The 9,928-nt window shown below is 45.5% G+C and overlaps 1 long non-coding RNA gene across 2 annotated transcripts; it reads right to left on the bottom strand.

Moving 5' to 3' along the window:
• Positions 1-434: 434 nt before the first annotated feature.
• LOC107147423 lies at positions 435-9,699 on the bottom strand. 2 transcript variants are annotated; one of them, XR_007350076.1, is made up of 5 exons: positions 9,259-9,699; positions 7,522-7,699; positions 6,706-6,780; positions 1,341-1,943; positions 440-1,202 (listed from the first exon to the last, which is right to left on the bottom strand). It is a non-coding gene; the product is annotated as an uncharacterized LOC107147423 (long non-coding RNA). The 2 variants fall into 2 exon arrangements; XR_001504152.2 differs by lacking the exon at positions 6,706-6,780 and having other exon boundaries at positions 435-1,202.
• Positions 9,700-9,928: the final 229 nt, after the last annotated feature.

Here is a 9,928-nt window from a genome sequence, read left to right as displayed (position 1 = left end):
GCAGGCAGCCGCCCGGGCCGCGGCGGGAGCGGCGGCGTGGAGGCACCGTGCGGCGGCTGCGAGCCAGCCGCAGTGGGAGTGGGTCCAGCGCGCGGCGACGGCTGCAGCGGCAGGACCATGGCAGCGCCCGCCGGAGCCGGGGCAGGGAAGGCAGCCGCAGGCCACNGCAGAAGAAGAAATTTACATTACTTCTGGACTTGAATGCAAAGGGCCCTAAATACCAGTGAGATGACCTGGCAATTTGGTCAACAATTTGGTCAAATCCACAATAATTCCAGAAGTAGTCACCATAATTTGAGCATTTAAAAATGCGTACTTTTTTTTTTTTTTAAGCTCTTTTTAATGGCGAGGTGCTAAGCAACTCAGTGAAACCCTGTCTCTAAATAAAATACAAAACAGGGCTAGGGATGTGGCTCAGTGGGCGAGTTCCCCCAAGTTCAATTCCCCAGTACCAAAACAAAACAAAACAAAAAAAACTTTTTTGTCTCACTAAATATCCTGACTCAGGTTTAGGGTTAGCCTCAGTCTCAATTTAAGTGAACTGGATGAGTTGTTTTATGGATATCTTAAGTAGTGTCTGCCACAGGACTTTTCCTGTGTTGTTGTTCAAAGCAAAGTACTTGTTGCTGTCTCATAATTTGGTGAAGTAATGTTTATGAAGATGGCCAAGTGCTAAGAAACCACAGATCTTTTCATTTCTTTTGTTTTGCAAAATATCACTTTCGATCACAAAATCTGAATATCAGAGCTTATCAGTGATGTGTCTCATGAAAGAGTCCTTAGTGGAATCTTTGGAACCTGGGAAAATAGATGGAATTCTTCTGGATTGCCAAATGTTCCTTTTAACCACTGTCTCCAGGGGCTGTAAAGTGTAAATGTGAAAGCCTCTACCCAGCAGGGATTGACAGGTGAAGATGCCTGTTGTATATAGAAGACATGAGTCTTCTGTGTTATCTCTTCTGATGAAAAAGGAAAGATTAAAGTTTGGTGTGTGAGAGATATATGTGATGGTGGTGGTTAATCAAGTAGACTAGTAAAAAGTAGCTTAAGACTGAGGCCTATCAGAAATCTGTGTATTTCAGACAGAATCATTTTGCATGAGAAGTCAGACAACATGGAAGCACTTACCGAAATCTCTGTTAAATGCAGGGTAACGAAAATAGCAGACCTGGAGAACACCTGGAATGAAGTGTTGCCCAATTCTAGAGTAAGACATAAAGCCAATTAAGAGGTTTTTTTTTTTTTTTTTTTTTTTTTTTTTTTTTTTTTTTAAGGCACAACTGGAAAACAGAGTATTGAAAAGATCACCAAAATAATAGCCATCTATGCATTGGACATACCTCTTTAAGTTATGAGAGATGAATGCCAGTATGTGGAAAGCAGCTACTGTTGCTGGTTAATTTTAGAAAATGTTGAATGTTTCTTCTTGCCAAATCATTTATTTTATTTTATTTTATTTATTTTGGTTGTGGATGTTGCACATAACAGTTCGTCTCTTACTGGAAGGCTAATATTCTTTTTTCCCCTTGGGAGCTAGATTCTCACTAGGTTGCCCTGGCTGGCCTTGAACCCTGGGCTCAAGTGATCCTTTTGCCTCAGTCTGTCCAGTAGCTGGGGGGACAGGCATGCGTCCCTGATGTTGGCCAGAAGATGTTTCTTAAGTTTGATCTATAGAGTTCCTCAGCAAACATTTTATTAAGCAGCTTTTCATTGTTAAGGACAATGAAACCAGATGGTCCTTCCTTGAATAGTTAGCTATTCAAGGAAGGACCGTCTGGTTGTAGTAACGCACAGTTCTGTGGGAGAAATACTGTATAGGTACTGTAAGACGTCCTTCAAAACAGGTGTGCAGTGGGAACTTGAAGGAGGGCCATCACTTCAGACTGAAGTTCAGACTGGAGGAAGAGTTCTTTAAACTGCGTAGGCTTCTGAGGAAACTGCACCTGGAATAGTGAGTTAAGCTGTGAGTAGTTCAGTGTGCTGGGAGGCTGAGGTGGGAGGCCCAGCCAGAGGCCCAGCTCACCAGGAACCTCACCTGCCACTCCTAAATCCCTGAAGGATGGTTAGGGTGGTGTGAGGCAGAGAAACCAGAGGGCTGGCCTAATAACCCAGGGGAGGAGGATGGAGACCCAGATGAAAGGCAGAGGATATGGGGAGAGGACACACGGATGAGCTAGTGAGGAAGTGAATTTGATGGGAAATTGATTTGGTGTGGACTTGAATTGGGAGGTGGATAACATGAACCATAGGTTTTGGGCTTGGAGGCTGGATCTGTTTTAGGAAGGGGTACTTTTCACAAATGAAGGATTAGGAATGTTGGGAGAAGGCAGCCCTGGGCGTATATTGGTATGTTCAGTCTGAGATGCTGGTGAATTGTCCAAGTGTAGATGTGGGAGACAGTAGGGTAGATGGTTCCGGAAGTGAGGAGAAAGCTCAGGTTGGAACTACAGATTTGCGAGGTTCGTGTGACCAGCATTAAAACTTGGGTTGATTGGACAAGGTCATCCAGGGAGAATGCATTGAAGGAGATAGGGAGGCCCAAGGGTAGTCCAGGGCTCAGGAGAACCTGGGAAAGAGGCTCTGAGGAAGAGGAGCACTGAAGGGCCTGGTGTCAGACACCAGGAGAGAATGCAGCATTGAGGGTAAGGCACTGGCCAGAGGAGGAGAGTGGATGTGATATGGACTCACCGGATTTGGCATTTGGGTAATCACCAGGTAGGAATGAGCACACAGTAGGTGAAGAATCCGTCTGTTTTTGCACCACCCATTTCAGTAAATAGCTCTGCTCTCTATCCAGTTGCTCAAGCCCAGAAACCCAAGCTCCACCTTGACTCCACCTTGATTCTTTCCTTTCCTTTCCTTTCCCCACATCCATTCAGTTCTCCCATCTCCAAAGGGCATCTGGAGTTACTCCCACCCCCCACTCCTGGCACTCCAGGCAAAGTCACTGTTTCTTACCGTTTCACCGGGATAACCTAGCTGGCCTCCCCAGTTCCTCCTCAATCCACTTTTATCCAGGTACAAAAATGAATTTTATTAAAATGCAAATCAGATCTTTCTTGCTTATTTAAAATTCTGAATGGCTCCCATTGCACGTGGATGAAATTCAGACTTTCCTACATGGCCCTCAGAGATCTGTGAGATCCAGTTTTTGCCACTTTGTGACTTCAGCTTGTGCCACTTGCCCCTTGGTTCACTGTACTCAAGCCGTTTTGCCATCTTAGTGCTCTTTGGCTTTCCCCAACTGCCCAGGGCTAGCTCCTTTTCACATGGAGGTCACCGGGTATCACTTCAGGACCACCTATCCTAGGAGAGTACTATTTGCTAGCCCTTTTAGTTTACTGTTTTTTTTATGATTTTTAACCACTAACTTCTAACTATTTGATTTTTCTCCTTTTTTTCTCCATCAGAATTTGATACATTTTTTTATTTATAGAAAATATCCTTATCATAGTGGGTATAATAAATGGTAATGAGTGTAAAATGTCTGTGAGGCATAGACATGGCCTGACAGATTGTCAGTTGTTTGCAACGTGGTTAGAATTGGTTTGGCACATAGTAAGTCCTCAGCAAATGTTTGTTGGAAGAGTTTTTTCCAAGTGTGATTTCATGCAGAGTCTTTTTTCTTTTTGTACCGGAGATTGGACCCAGGAATGCTCTGCCACTGAGCCACATCTCCAGCCTTTTAAATTTTGAGACAGTGTCTCATGAAGTTGCCCAGGCTGGTGTTGAAACAGCCATCCCCCGGCCTAGCCACCTGAGTCACTGGGATTACAGGCATAATTTATTTTCACTCTTTAATTACCATTTTATATTTCTTCAGAGATTTAAGAATAAGTTGACATTCATAGACTAACTGCCATGATTTTGAAATTAATATATATTAAAAGTAATGTTTTTTGTTGTTGTACTTGTTTTATATTTTTGGTTTTTGATGCTTCTTGACCAAATTTAGACTTAGATTGTACCTCTGCAGTTGAAAGGCTCCAAATCTTGTAACCATTTCCTTAGCCTTTTACTTATTTACTGATTGTGATAGTAAAATGAAGACTTGAAGGGGCTGAGGTAGTGCACCTCAATGGTAGGGCACTTGCCTATCATGCAAGAGATACTGGGCTGACTCTCCAGCACTGCCCAAAAGAAAAACTTGTCAAAGAGTGTATAAACATACACATACACACTCTCACACACACAGTCTCTCCCTCTCCCTTCCCCTCTCTCTCTCTCTCTCTCTCTATATATATATATATATATACACACACACACACACACACACATATACATATATATGTACACATACATATATCACACTTTATATGTGCATATATATTTGTGAGATATATATGTGTGTGTGTATATATTATATATATTAAAAGTAATGTTTTTTGTTGTTGTACTTGTTTTATATTTTTGGTTTTTGATGCTTCTTGACCAAATTTAGACTTAGATTGTACCTCTGCAGTTGAAAGGCTCCAAATCTTGTAACCATTTCCTTAGCCTTTTACTTATTTACTGATTGTGATAGTAAAATGAAGACTTGAAGGGGCTGAGGTAGTGCACCTCAATGGTAGGGCACTTGCCTATCATGCAAGAGATACTGGGCTGACTCTCCAGCACTGCCCAAAAGAAAAACTTGTCAAAGAGTGTATAAACATACACATACACACTCTCACACACACAGTCTCTCCCTCTCCCTTCCCCTCTCTCTCTCTCTCTCTCTCTATATATATATATATATATACACACACACACACACACACACTTTTTTTTTTTTTTTAACTACTTGTATTTTACTTCAACTCCTGGATATTCACTAAGCTCAAATGCTGCCAGAAAAGAGGAACTAAAGACAAATACTAAGTGAAAGACAGCTACATGTAGAAGTTCATAAAATGTAAATTTAAAAAAAAATTTACTTTTTTAGGTGTAGATGGACACAATACAATGCCTTTATTTTTTTATGTGGTGTTGAGGATCAAACCGGGTCTCGCCCATGCTAGGCAAGTGCTAGGCGAGTGCTGTGCTAGTTGATCTAGTTGATCACTCTACTGCTGAGCCACAATCCCAGCCCCATAAAATGTAAATTTTTTTTCACAACCTCTTTATTTACTTATTCAACCAAATAAATAGCTACTGGGCACAGAGTACAGGGGAGCCTATGTTCTAGTGGTGGCGTCAGATAGGATACCTGTACTCAAGTAAATAATGACTCTAAGTCAAGAATATTAAAGGACAGTACATCACTTTTAAGGAAATGATCCATCTACTATGAAAATTTGTAGTACTTTTAAAAAATGGAGAACACTTATGTGGCTTAAAATGGTTTCTTTGTTTTTGTATCAGAGATTGAACCCAGGGGCACTTAACCACTGAGCCATATCCCCAGCCCTTTTTTAACTTTTTTTTTTTTTAATTTTGAGACAGGGTCTTGCTTAGTTGCTGAGGCTGACCTTGAACTGGCAATCCTCCTGCTTCAGCCTCCTGAGCCACTGGGGTTATAGGCCAGCTGCACCACACTGAGGCTAGTTTAGTTCAGCCACCAGACACATCTGGGTGGTTAGAGCCTTCGAACTGGAGCCCAAGAGTTTTTATTAAGTTGTGTCTGTTACCTATGAATTTGAATTCTCTATGTAGGACATGCATTTCACCTATGTTTCAGTCTTGGAAATATTTTAATCTTGCTAAGATCCTTGATGTCATCTTAAAAGTGAGAATAAAATGGCTTGCTCTGGTATAGAATTCTTTATAGATTAGTTTATTCTTCACCTCCCACACCCGCTTGGGAAGTTAGTTCTTGGGAAAATGGGAAGCATCTCCCTGTGTGCTCAAGCATCGTATGGCTCTGACTCTTGATCCTTAAGGCTGATGAGAGATTACTTTGCCAACTGCTTGACATGAACAATGCCCCAAAGTCTAGAAAAAAGTCCTTGGAATTTTGAGTATATAAGCAGCAGAGGTCAACTGGTTGTGAGACCACAATGCCTAAATTGAAGGACTATAATTTCCTCCTGGGACTTTTATGTTTTTGCCTCTAAATCTTTTTTTTTTGTCTTTTTAGATATATGTGACTGCTGTGTGAAATCCACAGCTTAAAGTGTCAGTGTCCTGCTGCCACCAGCAGAACAGCTTTGAACTTGCAATACTAGGAGTCTGATATTCCACATAGGAATCTGGGGATTTGTTATATGTAATTGGAATCATTTAAAAGATAGTTTTATCATAATTAATAGTGTGATTTTTTTTTTCTCCCAACATTAAGGACGACACACAGGATAGAGATTTCCAGTCAGAGCTAGAGCTGGGAAATTGGAATCTCTGAGCTTCCCCTCCCCCCATGCCATTGTCCAGTGACAGTAGGTGTGGTCAACCAGTTCCTCACAAACGTTCAAGGTGGTCTGGGGGTGTAGGGCAGTGTCAGTGCTTGTTTACATGCACAAGACATTAATCCCCAGTAAGGTGAGAGAGAGCTTTTGAGGAATTGGTTCATATGACTTGGTAAGTCTGAAATCTGAGGGGTAGGCTGGCCACCTGAAGACCCAGGGACGAGCTGCAGTATAGGCCAAAGACAGTCCTGCAGCAAAAGTACTCCGGGAGGTCACACTGTTAGATTAAGTGACTGTGTGAGGCCTACCAACCACAGTATGGAGAGTAATCTGCTTTACTTGAAGTTCACCAATTTCAATGTAAATCTCATTCAAAACTCACCTCTGGGACTGGGGCTGGGGCTGGGGCTCAGCAGTAGCACACTTTCCTGGCACGTGTGAGGCACTGGGTTCGATTCTCAGCACCGCATATAAATAAATAGATAGATAGATAGATAGATAGATAGATAGATAGATAGATAGATAGATAGATAGATAGATAAATAAATAAATAAATGTCTATCAACAACTGAAAAATAAACAAACAAACCCTCACCTCTGCAGAAACATCGAGAATGATGTGTAGCCAGCTGTCTGGGCACTGTGACCTGGCCATGTTGGCACATAAAATTAACCACCATACCAGAAATGGGTGATGGAAGTCAGGCCATTCGTGGAGCTGTCCATTGTTGGTTTCTGGTGATCTCTGCTGTCTATTTGAGCACCTCCTGTTTACCTCTTGTGTTATTAACAGCCTTCTGTCAGTCACTGGGGCAAGATGCCCCACGTGATCAGCTTAATGGGGGAAGGGGTTTGTTTGGGCTCAGGGTTTCAGAGATTGCAGTCCGGGGTGCTTGGCTCTGCTGTTCTGGGCCCGTGGCAGCACCGTGACTCATGGTGGGACACAAGGAGGAGTGAGGCCCTCACCTCCAGATGGCCAGGAAGCCAGGGGAGGGAGCAGGCTGGGGCTGAGTGCCCATCTCCTCCCACTAACTAGGCCCTGCTGCTTAACAGTCCCACCACCTCCCATGGCACCAAGGGCTGGGACCAGGCTGTCAACACACAGGCCTCGGGGACAGCTCCACTAAGTGTTGCCTGACTCCTGCCCCCCTCACCTGCTTCTCACTCTGCCAGAGGCAGCCTGGTGGTGCCAACTCACCTGCTCCAGGCCAGGGTTTCTGGCTTGTTTTCCTTGGCCTCATTGACCCAGGATCCTGCTCCCTTGCCTTGCCAAGTGCTCCCGGCCTGTGCCCCAGCATTGGCTTTCCTTGAGCCGGTCTGTCCAGTCTCTGGCTGAGCTCGCTGTGTGTGCATCCAGGTTTGTCTTAGAGGCTCATCTGGCAGAGACAGACGTCCAGTTACTGTGTGTTGAATAAATGGTGACTCCTCATGTATCCTTGGTGCAGGTTCTCAGCCAGCTGACATCACTCCACAGTCACAAATCTGCTCGAGTGTCCAGGAGCAGCTAGAGCTCTGTGTTCAAACTCAGCTGCACATCTCCCCCATCCCCGGCTGTCCTCTGGTCCCCTCCTGGGTACCCTTCTCCTATCCTGCTGTCTGTCTGCCTCCCCTCCTCCCCCCCCGCTCACCTGAGCCCCAGACTGTCGTGGTTCATCCTGGGATCCTTTCCTTCACCCTGCCTCCCCACCAAACATGCCTGTACTTCTCAGCCCACCCTTCCTTTCCCCTGGGCTGCGACAACTGTCAATCATTTTAAGTTCAGATTACTGCAGGACCCCTCCAAATGGTCTCCCTAAAGCTAATTGTGTGCCCTTCGAATCTGCCTTTCCACCTCTGTTGTGGGCAGCCTTAATTGGGCTGCTCCTCTGAGCTCCACATTCGTCCCCATTCCTCCAGGATAGACTGGGACCCTCAGCTTGGCTCACCTCCTCCCTGTGTCTGCCGGCCTCCCTCGCACACACTGCCCCTTGCCCCTTCTCTGCACGGCAGGCTACTTCATGTCCCCTTGGTTTTGTGTACAGTAGCGCACTCTCTCCTGGTTTTCCTCCCCCCTCAGGTGTAGACTCAAGTGTTCTTGGCCTTGGAAGTCAGAGTGCACAAAGCTGAGTGTGAGCACAGCCCATGGGCATGTCCTCCACTGTACAATAGCAGAAAGTGAAAGGGCCACGATTCTCATTATTTGCTCACTTACATTGCTTTCTGCTATTTATAGCTGGGAATATATTAATTTTTCTTATATTTATTCTTCTGTGGCTTTCCCACTAGAATATGAACCTCCAGTGATCCCTAGGAAAGTGTCTGGGACATAGTAGGAATTCTGTAGATATTTATTGAATGTATTTATTGGTGGTACTCATAGTGTTCCATACAAATTTTTAAGTGGCAAAAAAACGAAACAAACTGGCATGGTGGCATACGCCTGTAATCCCAGTGGCTCGGGAGGCAGAGGCAAGAGATGGTAAGTTCAAAGCCAGCCTCAGCAATTTAGCAAGGTGCTAAGCAACTCAGTGAGACCCTGTCTCTAAATAAAATACAGAAATAGGGCTGAGGATGTGGCTCAGTGGTGAGTGCCCCTGAGTTCAATCCCTGGTAGTTTCTAAGTGGAGAAGTTTTTGAGTTTGTAATCGTTTAAGCTGCCTAAGGTTGTAAGGTGGGTGGTTTACCTTGTGTAGATGTGACACTGAGTTCTCCGTAGGCTGTGCTGTGGTACCCCAGGAAGCCCAGGGAGCCTGGCAAGCAGCGTTGGCCTGGGGACCACAGCCAGAGCACTGGCTTGGTACCTCACTTAGTCTGGCTTTACCCCTCATTTGTCACTTCCCCTTGACCATAGTCACACACAGGCAGTCCTGACCCCAGCACCTGCCTGATTTCTGTGGTCCTCTTCCACCCTGCTTATCTTCTCTGATCTGCGTCAATTACCAGAAAGTGCACTAACCTCAAAATCTCGTCCCACTCTTAAGTGCCACTTCCTCTCAGTCTCACTGCAGCGGTTCCTGGAGCTCTTGTGACTTCCAATCCTTCCCCACTTTCTTGTTTGCATTCGTCACTCCTGGCTGGTTGCCTCCTGCCTGTCCCTGGTGCGTGTTCTGTGTTCCGATCACTGCCAGGCACTCCTGTCCCCTTGCTATGCTCTCTGGTTGCGGGAGGCCTGTCGCCCTCTGCTCAGGGCTCCGCATGGCCTGTCCTCTGGTTGCCCTGGCTGTGGCAGGGTCTTGCGCTGGAGCTTCCAGTGTTAAGAAGCCCTCCTTTTGTCCCACAGTCCACCTTAGCTACATTTCTAGGCTTCAGACCCCAGCAGAATTCCCCAGGCGGTGTCTGCACTCCAACCTGGCACGCACCTCTCCTCCCTGCTCTCAGTTCAGTCCAGCCCCCAGCTGCCCCCGCCACTCCATTGAAGCTCCTCCTATCAGGGTCACCTGTGGACTTCAAGTTGCCCAACCCTGTCGGTCCTTCTGTGTAGTCATTTGGTGTGACCTCTCAGCCCCTTCAGCCCACCTGGCCATGATCCCCCAGCCCTGACCTCTACAGGTATGTGCCTCCAGCCTAGTCCCCGCTCCCAGTGGGGGCACCTGCCCCTGTGATCTTCTGTACCACCCATGCTGGTA

Source organism: Marmota marmota, unplaced genomic scaffold (assembly GCF_001458135.2).
Source record: "Marmota marmota marmota unplaced genomic scaffold, marMar, whole genome shotgun sequence".
Lineage (NCBI taxonomy): Eukaryota > Metazoa > Chordata > Mammalia > Rodentia > Sciuridae > Marmota > Marmota marmota.
This window is presented reverse-complemented; position numbering and strand designations above follow the sequence as displayed.